Below are 11,023 nucleotides of genomic sequence, written 5' to 3'. Positions count from 1 at the left end.
GCCCACCATTAATTTTTCCAGAAATTCACACTGTGCATGCATTTCTGGTCTGCAAACACACTTAACATGAATGCAAAACATCTTCATGCAAAAATCAGGGAAAGGGAAGGGAAGGGAAGGGAAGGGAAGGGAAGGGAAGGGAAGGGAAGGGAAGGGAAGGGAAGGGAAGGGAAGGGAAGGGAAGGGAAGGAAAGGAAAGGAAAGGAAAGGAAAGGAAAGGAAAGGAAAGGAAAGGAAAGGAAAGGAAAGGAAAGGAAAGGAAAGGAAAGGAAAGGAAAGGAAAGGAAAGGAAAGGAAAGGAAAGGAAAGGAAAGGAAAGGAAAGGAAAGGAAAGGAAAGGAAAGGAAAGGAAAGGAAAAAGGAAAGGGGAAAGGATTGAGAAACCTTTGATAAATCCATCCATCCACATAACCACAATGATCTAAAACATACATTTTGGACAGTAAGCTATGCAAAACCTTCACTCAAATGTGAATATTTGCTGTATGTGAATGGGATGTTAATGATGGAGGCAAGCAGACAATCTGAAATTACTTGGTTTTTTGCTGCTTGTATTAAAGGGAATGAGAAGGCAGATATTGGGGGGGGGGGGTAGATTTTCAAAGACATTGGCATTATTTGTGTAATTACTTGGAAATTTTCATCTAGATGCAATTTAAAATATTTCTGGATCCTGGCATAGACTCTGCAAGTCCTGTGACTTCAAACTTTCTTCAGAATCCAAACTTCACTTTCCCAGTTTCATAAATTTAATCTTTTTAATTTGGCCAAGGAGTTTTCAAATGCATCTGGAGGATCTAAAAGCACAAGTTCTAGAGAAAATAGAGAGGCTGTGTTAACCTAAAAATCTTACATTTTTAAATCTTTCCCAGCTAACCTATTTCACGTGCCTAGAGGGTTTTGCCCACACCAGCATGAATCTGCTCTTCTTGGACCTCAAAACCCTCAAGAGAATTTTATTTGATAATAGACTTTTGAAATTTGTTATAAACTTGTCTAAAGTCCTGAAGAAGCATGCTTTTACAAGTCCTGCATGTGCAGGAGTGTTTTGGCAGAAGTACTCCTGTCTCTGAGGCTGGGATTAATTTAATTTAATGAAATTAGTTAGGTTGGCAGTCTCAGCTAATCACCAGGGCTCCCTTGTCTGGCTTCACTGGTTAGAAATAGGCACCTATGCAGACACAGGATCAATTCCTGTCAGATATTTCTACCTGCCTCTTCTTCTCATTTTTTTAAGAGGAGGAGTGCAGCTGACAAACTTAACTGGATGCTCAGCTTTCAAGTAGCCAATATTAAGGCAGATCATCCCAACATATGTTGTTATTTGTAAGGCATTAAGCACTATGCTGTGACTGGGCACCACTGAGATTTTTGAATAGGCCAGAAGTTCCCAGAAGTGCCTCCATGAACAAAACTTGAGGTCAACGCCCATCATCTGAAATTTTTTATCCACTCTGCATAAAAGGGTATCATCACCATCTTTTCAAGAACACTGTAGCTCCCAACTCATAAGGACTATTTTGTTCTCCATATAAGCTGTTTCAGGAAGAAACTTGTCTGAACCGAAATCTGAGGCTCCACACAACATCTGCAGAGACGTGAATCTTAGTCTGGAACGAATTCTCGCTCCATCAGCAAGTGTGCTCAACTGAACACCAAATGTGTATTTGAAAATCTGAGAAACAGGCAGGTTCTGCATTGACAAGTGTGCATTTGAGGGTCTAATACATTCAGTCAAATTCTTCCAGGAGTAAATTTTTCATTGCTGGGGCAGGACCAAATTGACTAGGAGTTTTATCATATGTTCACCACATCTTTTATTTTCATCAGCTGCAGTTTGGCTTGCCACAAGTTAATGCGCTTATGCATTAGGTCAGGTTTCTTCTATTCAGACTGTTTTAGCACCATCCAAAAAACAAGGGTAAAAATAATTTTGGAAAAGAAAATCAGTATAAAACCTGTATTTATATCTGTGCTGGTGCAGCACATTCAAATCTCTCAGAAAAATCTTCAGCTGCCAAAACTGTGAAGAAAGATGCGTGATCTTCCTCTACATTTCCCATGTTTTTTGTCTTAATTAAACTTGTCATGAGTCATGTTTACAACACCCAACTTACAGCAGTCCTAAACAAACAAAGGCATTCAGCCTCTGATGTGCGTGTCCAAACTCCCCAGGGATTACTGCTGCCGTTTTCATCACTTCCTGTACGTGGAAAATGCAAAGGCCAAATTTAGAAACGGATCACAAGTCTCTGGACAGGTTGTTTCCAAGAAGGCTGATGAAATCTGCTTTCTTATTTAGCTTAAACCTGTCTTCCCAAGTATTATCTTCCTGGAGACTTTCAGACATGTTTCCATCCCTAAGCTGTTAACTCCTGCAGTATTATGACAAAGAGACAAAGCTAACCTTTCCAAAGGGCTGAAAGACAGATGGGGGATCAGAGCCACTGGTTTTTAGCTCAGAGCCTATGAATGTGAAACCCAACAGGGCTTCCTTTGGGTTCTTCAATCTAGGAAAATTATATAAAGCAAGATATGTCTGTTATCATAGTAATATTAAGTTTGAAAGAGTCACTACCCCTCACATCATGCTTTAATTTGTCCATCTTCCCTATTTAGTAGATTCAAACTTAAAATCATTAATATTATTGTATTGGGTCAAAGAGCTTTTTGGGTTTTTTTTTAAAGAGTTTCAATTTTTTACCATTTGGTCAACACACCATGGAGCTGCATTTGAGATATCCAACAGTCAGTCCACACACATTTCAGATTGCAAGGGGAACTACTTTTTAAAGACAGGTTTAACACTGCTCTATGTGAAGCAAATAAATGGGATGAAGTGCAAAAGGAGCAGTCAAAAAATGTCAGATATTATAGAGGAGCAAGAACTGTCCTTAGCTTGGGTATTGCTATGATCAGCAAAGCCTGGAAATGCCCTCTCACTGCACAAGACAGAAAGTAAAACCAGCCACTGCCACCAAAAACATCATTCTCTGCATGAAGAAAAGAAGGAGTAAAAAGTTTGGGGAAGCACAAGGAGGGGAGGCTAATTCTTATTACTTTATTTGTATTTCTAAGTCCTACTTTTCCTTATTGTAATGGGGTAAGTTTTTTTGGTTTTAGTGGGGGTTTTTTTATTAATGTGTCTCCATCTTATTTTTAATTCCAGCTGCTGTTATCCTTCTGGAAGAGGGTTTGGTGTCAGGCACTGCCATGCCCAACCAAGCCCAGATACGTGGTGGGCTCAAAGCAGGACAGGGCGAGGAGGAGGGAGCAGCCAGTCCCCCGAGGACCTTGTTTGGATCTTGCTCCACCAGGCGCATCTTGCAGGGACTCGTGTAAGCTGCGGGGCTTGGAGCCAGGCAGAGCCATCCCCCGAGAATCCCCCGGGCATCTCCAGACCGTGCCCACAGCCAACAGGGGAAATTCCGGCGAGGCCCGACCCTCCCTCACTTCCTCTGGGGAGCTGGCGCCGGTCACCAGCAAATCCTCTCACTTCTCAAGATCTTTATGTCAGGCTGCAGCTCCTATTTTTGAGCTGACGTTCCCGGGTTTAATCCACTTAGCCTGTGACCACCTCCATCAGCTTCCCGCAAGCACAGCACAAGGCGAGGCTGGAGATGCTGCCTGCTGCACTCGCCATCCTCCCCCGCTGCCCAAACATCCCCTCGGGAACGTATTTATAAAGAGGTGGATTAGGAACATTACCAGGCAGGTCACAGGGCGTCAAGCTGCTCTTTCAGGGCTTAAAATCGGAGGCTCACTCAAGAGGGAGTGCTCGGTTCCTGTGAAAGCAGCAGGGATGATTGCTGCGAGGTACTTGCAATTTACTCTATTAGCAGCACCGGTGCTTCAGCCTGAAGCGTTTAGAGACACAGTCCCCATAAACAAAGCAATCAGGATGTGTAGAAATGCTTTGCTTTAATTTTCCTCGTTGTTTTTTTGTTTTTTTTTTTTTTTTTTTCCACGTAGGGAAAATAAAAGGAGCCTTTTTAAGTGCAATGAATGAAATTCATAAATGGTGCAAATCCACCTAGCAGACAGTGAGCACTGGGTGATTTGTACCTGCCAAGGAGCCCAGACCATCATCCCCTCAGAGCAGGGTGCCCCAAGAGCAATTCTGTCAGTTCTCATCGGGCTGAGGGAGAGAAGAGAGGTGCCCACAGAACTGGCACCTGCCCAGTCACATGGGAAGCAGAGCCCAACACCCTCTGGCTCCACAGTGATATCCCAATGCGTGGGACCACGCACAACATATTAGACACCATCAAAAACATGCCAGGCCAAGCTGTGGCTACAGACTGTGGAGAAAACCCTCCACCTCAGTGCACAGTTCTTGCAGCTTGTAAATCAGAAGCAGCCATTTCCCTTTGCTGCTCTGCGGGGATCTGCACGAAGGCAAATCCCAAGTGCTTCGTCATTCTGCTGAGCTCTAATCCCGTCAGCATCTCTGGCCACTCCATCAATCGGATTAGAGCAAGGCTGAAAGTCAGAATAGGGGTGGCTGGCCCAGGGGAGCAGGCCCTGCATGGGCAGACACAGCCACCACTGCTCAGCCCCATCTGCCTGCAGGCACCCAGGGCTTCCCCAGCGCAGCCTTCTGGAGCTGCAGCCAGGGCAGCCCCTGCTCAGCATCACCACCGAGGGGCAGGGGCTGTGCCTTCAGCCCCTCCTGCCCCTCCAGAGCCTCTGTGCTGTTAATGGATGGAGTGGCCGTAGCACGGCTGTCAGAGCCTTTCACGTTCGTGCCCAAAGTTAGCCAAAAATGTTCCGGCAGAAAACGCTGCTTTAACAGAATCTAACCCTCCTGGTGGAAACCTGTCAGCTGCTGTATCCTGTGGTAGAAACCAGATGGGTGTATAAATAAGGATCCTGCCTTCATCCTGGGACCACTGGCAGCAAAAATAAAGATCCATTCAAGGTCTCTCTCTTACTTCCTCTGGTTTTTCCCAACTACAAAAATAATTTCTCTTTTTTTATATATTTCTGTCCCATTTTTGGAAGTTTTAATTCCTTCTGCCACCCTAAGAAAAGCACAACATACGTGGGAACTGGGTTCTGCCTCCAGCAGCTCATTTCATGGTCCAGGTGGGCACATCCTTTCCATCTCAGAGAGGAAACAGGTTTATGAGCTCACACCAGCTTCACCAGCATGGCTCAGATGAGGACTGACGGGTTGGATTTGGCCCTAAAGCCAGTTGCAAGTGTCCAACTGCTTTTGCCTGGCTGGTCCTTGGGAACATATACCTCACCATACCCCAGCACATAAAACAGCAGGTCCCCAGAGCTGCCACACTGTGTGATGCACAAAGAAGGGCTTCATACCAGACTCAAGCCCCATCATCCCAGAACACCAGCATGAGCACCTCTAACATTTCCTGAGGGTTTGGAACATCATTGGGGTCAAAACTGATCTCCCTTCCATGAGTACAAAAACTGAGACCACCCCTACTTTATCTGCTCCCAAGGGGACATCATATGGAAACCTGTCAGCTCTCAGAAGCTCCAAGGATCTCCACAGCAAGATCCTGGCTGTCTTAAAAAGTTATCTTGAGATAGCTTCATCTTTTCTGAGGGCACTTAGTGACAAGTAGAGTTGACCTTCATGGTGTTCACAGGGGACAGTCCTTGCTTTTGCACAAAAGCACATAAAGACAAGGTTAGGTGAGCCAAACTACCACCTCTTAATGACTTACAGAAACCTTCACTCCTTCTATTTATAAAATCACACTGTCTTGGCAATAGGAAAGAAAGAGTTGGCATAATTTTTATATTTTCTAGATCTGTCTAAATTCAGCCTTACTCTTTTTTCCACTGTACTTTTCACCACAAATCAGCCCACACTTCCCACTCACCTATAGATTTTTCATTCATTAATTTTCCCAGTAGGCAATTGCTCACAGAAACTATAGGAAATATAAAGCTAGGGGACTTCTCAAGATGTCATGTGAACCGTAGCTTTCTCCACAAATGCCCAGACTCTACCAATCTACATGCACTCATCACCTCCTTACAAAGGCAACAGGACTCTAGTGCCTTGAGGACTGGGCTGTCTGCACAGTATGTAGGTGACACCCTGGACGGTCTGGGAAAATCAGATACATCCCTCTTTTCCTACTTTTTAAAATGGCAGTATAGAGAATTAAAGGCTGTAACTGAGAGTTTTCCATAGACCTGTGAAAAACCCTACATAATTCACTCGCAGGGAGATAAATCCTACATTAATTTATTCCACTAGGTTGATCCAAAAGTTATATTAGAGATGATCAAACTGCAATACAGATTATGAATCATTCTATCCGGATTCTAGATGTCATATTCCTCATTATCTCTAATTCGTCTGAAGTTTCCCACCCCTTCCCCTCTCATTTAAGAGACCTTTTGCTGTGTAAAGCACTCCTTTCCAGCTCTGCCCTGTAGGTAGAGGCAGTGATCCCAAATGCAGAGCTGACCTGGCTAAGGTCTGACACCTACCCCCAATGCAGCAGCCACCCAGTGTCTTGTATATCGGGGAGAACCAGCACAAATGTGTTTGATTTGTAACTTTACAAGGACTTTCACATTGAGGTTTAAGTTCCTTTTATTAGTAGACCTAAAGAAGGGCACCATTAACACATAACAAAGGAGGCAGAACTAAACTATTACCATAACAGCAGTGTTTTAAAAACCCCACTACTTAGAGGTTTATAAGGTTCCTTGGAGAGGTTATTGCAGAAGCCACAAAATGGAAACAGAGGAGAGAGTTTCTCAGCTGCTTTGTGCCTTCCCACATGCTTTCTGCCCTGCACAGAGAGACCTGCCTGGTTAAAACACAACTAAAGCCTCTCTTAAGCAACCTGCTCATCTGGGGGCCATCCAGGAGCTTTCCCTGCACCAGGAGGATCCCCCGTCAAGATTTAAGAGAGCCCACTGTTCCATTGCTCCAGGAGAGTCTTAGAAGAAAAACTGAAGGGATAATTTAGCAGCTGAGACAGCCAGTGTTTCTCTCCCAACAACCTTGTTTCAAACAAGACCCTCAGTTCAATATTTTTTTTTTTTTTTCTGTTCACTTTTTATGTTTTATTTTCCAGGTATTTTGAACGAAGGGTATCCAGGCTCTGAAAATTCACCAAACGAAACATCAAAGTGTTTCAATGTGTCTAAATGAAATGCTGTATCTTTTCTAGCACTTTCATATTTGTTTAATACCCTCCATCAAAAAAAGTGTTCTAAACACTGTTTATCCAGTTCAAGGTCCACACACTCTTAGGCTGTCATAAAATAAAGACATCAGCAAAAGCTGTATTATTTCAAGACATTTCCTTATAAAGCAATGACACTGTGTATTAGCAGCCTTTATTCTCTGCAGATCCCTGTCTCAGCTGCAGAGGAAGGAAAGGGCTGGCTGGTCAGGGAGAAGGGACCTGGCTGAACCTCTGCTAACTCGTGCCAAAGCACATCCCCATGCCTGCACAGCCAGCACAGTGCCATCCTCACAGGCTTTCCTCCCTCTCCTCCCCTAGCCAGACAAATCTGGCACTCCCCTGGAGGGGGCACTGAGCCAGAGTCCCCTCCCTGGCTGGCCCAGCTGCGCTGGAGATCAGGGGGAACTGGAGATTGGAGGAGATGAGTAACCATGGAGCAGGCAGCAGCTGCCTTTCTTTATCCCAGGAAGAGTGGTTGCTCTGAGGTGGCATCCCTGCAGGCAAGCCAGATTTCCAGTCCATTAAACTGACTACTTCCTTCATCACCTGTATTTTCCCTAAGTTTTTTAGGAGTTGCCTTAACCTTCATGCAGCATGACTTAATCCACCACCTCTGATGATCTAACAGATTCCAGTGCTCAGAACTCTCTCCGTGATTTCACTGCTCTGCTGTCTCCTCTTTGCCTGGTCTCCATCTGACGTGGAAAACATCCCTTTCTCAGCCCTTCCTCCCCCTTGCCTTGTCTCCTGACCACCCCCTGTCCCCAGACCTGTTCGACAGAAATCCCACCACGCACTCCTTGCCCATGTGGAGCCTTACCCCTCCTGGCCCCCCAGAGCAAGGAAGGACCACAGCCCACACCTCCTGGCTGCCAAGAAGGCTGTCTGGAATGTGAGCTCATGTTTTCCTAAAATAAGCAGGAGCTGTGCACTTAAACCCAGCACCTGTGGTGAGGTGGGAGTGGCTGTTGGCCCCGTGCAGCATCCAGGGCGCTCCTCGCACGTGGCGTGGCGTGGCACAGCGCGAGCCAGAGGCACGGAGCAGCCAGCAGCCTTCCAGGGGTGACTAATGCCTTGCTGCTAAAAACAGCTTCCAGGGGTTTTCCATGAGCAAATCTCACTACAGGTCGAGTATTGGCTTTTCACCTGCTAAATACAAGAACTTCACTGTAATGTCCACGCTGATGGATTTTTTTTTTTTAACCGGTGCATAGTACAACTGGCAAAGGAAAGCTTGCTCTTTCCTAAGTGATGGCAGCATCTGATTCTTGTTAACACTGCTCTTAAAAGCCAAAAATATCACCCTTTAAATAGATTATGTGAGAGTGTAGAAACAAGGATCTGTGGTAGACATGCAAGAGAAGACCGGAACACAAAGTATATTGCACGCATGGACGCAAATGTACAAGGGCCAAAAGAAGGTATGGAAAATAACATCCTGGTGTGGCTTCCCAGAGAAGCACAGTTACATCAAATAGGTCATCTTGTCAAAAACACATGACACTCAGCTAGTTCACAAAAGGACCAAGCAAAATTCTTCAGAGTCTTGTTTCAGAAATAAACTGATAAGAATTGCCATCAGTCCTTTGGACTTCCCAGGGTCTGTGTCCCTTCTGACCTGCAGGGCTTTGCTGCTCCTCTCTCAGGCTGCTGGGTTATTTCAGCGCCTCTGTGTGAATCAAAGCCACATCTCCAAGAAAACCGAATGAACACATGGCTCGGCTCACTGTGAGGACAGAGTATATACAGTGTGAATTTCTGGACTTATTCAATTAATGTCTTGCCTAAACAGGCTCCAGATCTATGTTTTCCTGCATAGTTGAGGGTTTCAGTCAAGCAGCTGAATCGTGTAATCCACCATCTCAGACATGACATATTGCCCATTCTGACTGTCCCTGACAAGTTGGTTCATCTTATAAATCATTTGGGGCTTCCAAATGAAATATAGATTCATTTTATTTTGCATACTTCATTTTAGGAGCAAGCAGCCCAGAGGTGGGTGTGTCAAAGTTCCTTGCAATACTGCTCCTAGGAACAATAAAGGCCTTGCACAAACATTAGTGGAAAGTAAAAGGCAAGTTGTGCAATTGCAATTGAAATCAGAGTGCCTTGAGAATCTGTCAAAATATCTATGAATACATCACCCCCATTAGCAATGTTATACCAGCTGCTGAATTTTGTGGGAAACACATATCCATATCTCCTTCTAGCTTAGAGCACCCACTTTCCCACCTTAGAACTTCCTGTTGTGACTTTTGTTCAATATTAAACACCACCAGGGGCAATGCGAACACGATGGCAGGGACCACGGATCTTCTCCTCAGAGGCTTCACTTAGTTCATGCTGCTGTTAAGGTGATGAAGAAGAGGTACCAGATGTGGCATTTGACAGTGCAAGGGGCACTGCAAGATTGGCATGGGGCAGCTCACAGTGGCCCAGGTCCTTGAAAAGATGGCCAAGCTTTGAAGACCCTGTATCTTCCTCCTGAGGACTCCACAGAATCCCAGTGTGAAAAAGATGGATGCCATGGAGTGGCCCTGTCCTGATCTGACTAGAGAGAGAACATAAATTTTCTAACATGGTTTTGACTCCAGAGAGGGGTCAACCAGCCCAGTGTGGCAGAGACAAGGTTTCAACACCTTGAAGCAATTAATTGTAGCATTCCCAAGGGGCAGGAGACTGCCTTCAACTTACTTCTAATTAATTTACAAATTAGCCTGCTGGCCCATAAAGAGCATCATGCACTAATTAAGCCCAGCTGCTTCATGGGAAGAGCTACAAGGAAATCTGTAGATTTCGGGTACCTAAAAGAAATGTCCTATCTGCCATTTATTCAACTAGCACTCATTGCTCCTGGAGGTTGTAAAAGCTGAGAATGTGTTCAGTAACAAAGAGTTAAGCATTTGTATTAAACCCTGGGGATGTCTGCAATTATAATCAATAGGAGAAAGAGATAGCACCATTAGTGCCAGTGGCTACCTAGGATTTGCATCTCAGGTTGATGGAGAGCCATGGCTGAAACTTTTCCCCTTTTTTGCTTTCTCTGGTTTCTAATGAGATATAAGCTTACCTTGAGCTGGCATGATTGCCTATCTCTGCTCACTAAGGAGCAGGTTATATTCATGAAACCTGTAGGAAATTAATTGATTGTGAGAACTGCTCCTCTCTGCTCCATGTGGCAGAGTTTGGACGTGTTCAGAGGTTGCTGGAGATAGGGGATTAGACAGATAGGGAGGGAGTCAGAGATTTGCACAGCCAGGCAGCTCACTGGTTGCATAAGCCCTGTGTCTGTGGGAAATCAGACTAAACCTTTTCAGAAGCAATACAAACATGTAGCCTTTTAGGACTAAAGTCATTTATGCAGAAATTTCCCCTATGGTCAGACTATTTCATAATTATCCACACTGGGATGTCTTGCATTTTGCTTTGAAGCATCTGGTTCTCGGCATGTCACCATTAGTTTGATCTAGCAGTTCCTATCCTTATATAATAGCAAACCACTTCATGGCTATTTCACACAAAATGTCTCTCTTTTTGCCCACTAAATGACCTGGAACTAGAACACAAACATTCTGTTTGCACAGTTTTACATAACATTCACCAGAGTTTTCACACAACACTATTAAAGACTAATTTGTTTCTGTTCCCAGGCTGATGGAAAGCAGCTCTTTTGGTAGCTTGATTGCGTCAGTGTTCTTTGAATATGTAAATAAAGATACTGAGATAAGACCTGTCCAACTGCAGAGCTCTTTTTCTCTTTATGTTTACCAGATACTTCAATCTAAATAAAATTACTCTTTGCTCTTGTTCTGCCTAAGAACATGCTCAACAAATAGGTA

The 11,023-nt window shown here is 44.5% G+C and overlaps 1 long non-coding RNA gene across 1 annotated transcript in view; it reads left to right on the top strand.

Annotated features, from left to right (window-relative positions):
* The window catches only part of LOC139600330 (uncharacterized), a 152,842-nt gene extending 148,217 nt beyond the window's left edge, over positions 1–4,625 (top strand). Inside the window, exon 3 of the long non-coding RNA XR_011682486.1 lies at positions 3,170–4,625. This is a non-coding gene — a long non-coding RNA (uncharacterized lncRNA). The remainder of the gene's footprint in view (positions 1–3,169) is intronic.
* The last annotated feature ends 6,398 nt before the right edge of the window (positions 4,626–11,023 follow it).

Source organism: Agelaius tricolor, unplaced genomic scaffold, assembly GCF_023055355.1.
Source record: "Agelaius tricolor isolate 1412-34295 unplaced genomic scaffold, bAgeTri1.0.p SCAF_26, whole genome shotgun sequence".
Lineage (NCBI taxonomy): Eukaryota > Metazoa > Chordata > Aves > Passeriformes > Icteridae > Agelaius > Agelaius tricolor.
The sequence above is the reverse complement of the archived record's forward strand: the minus strand, read 5'-3'. Positions and strand labels throughout refer to the sequence as shown.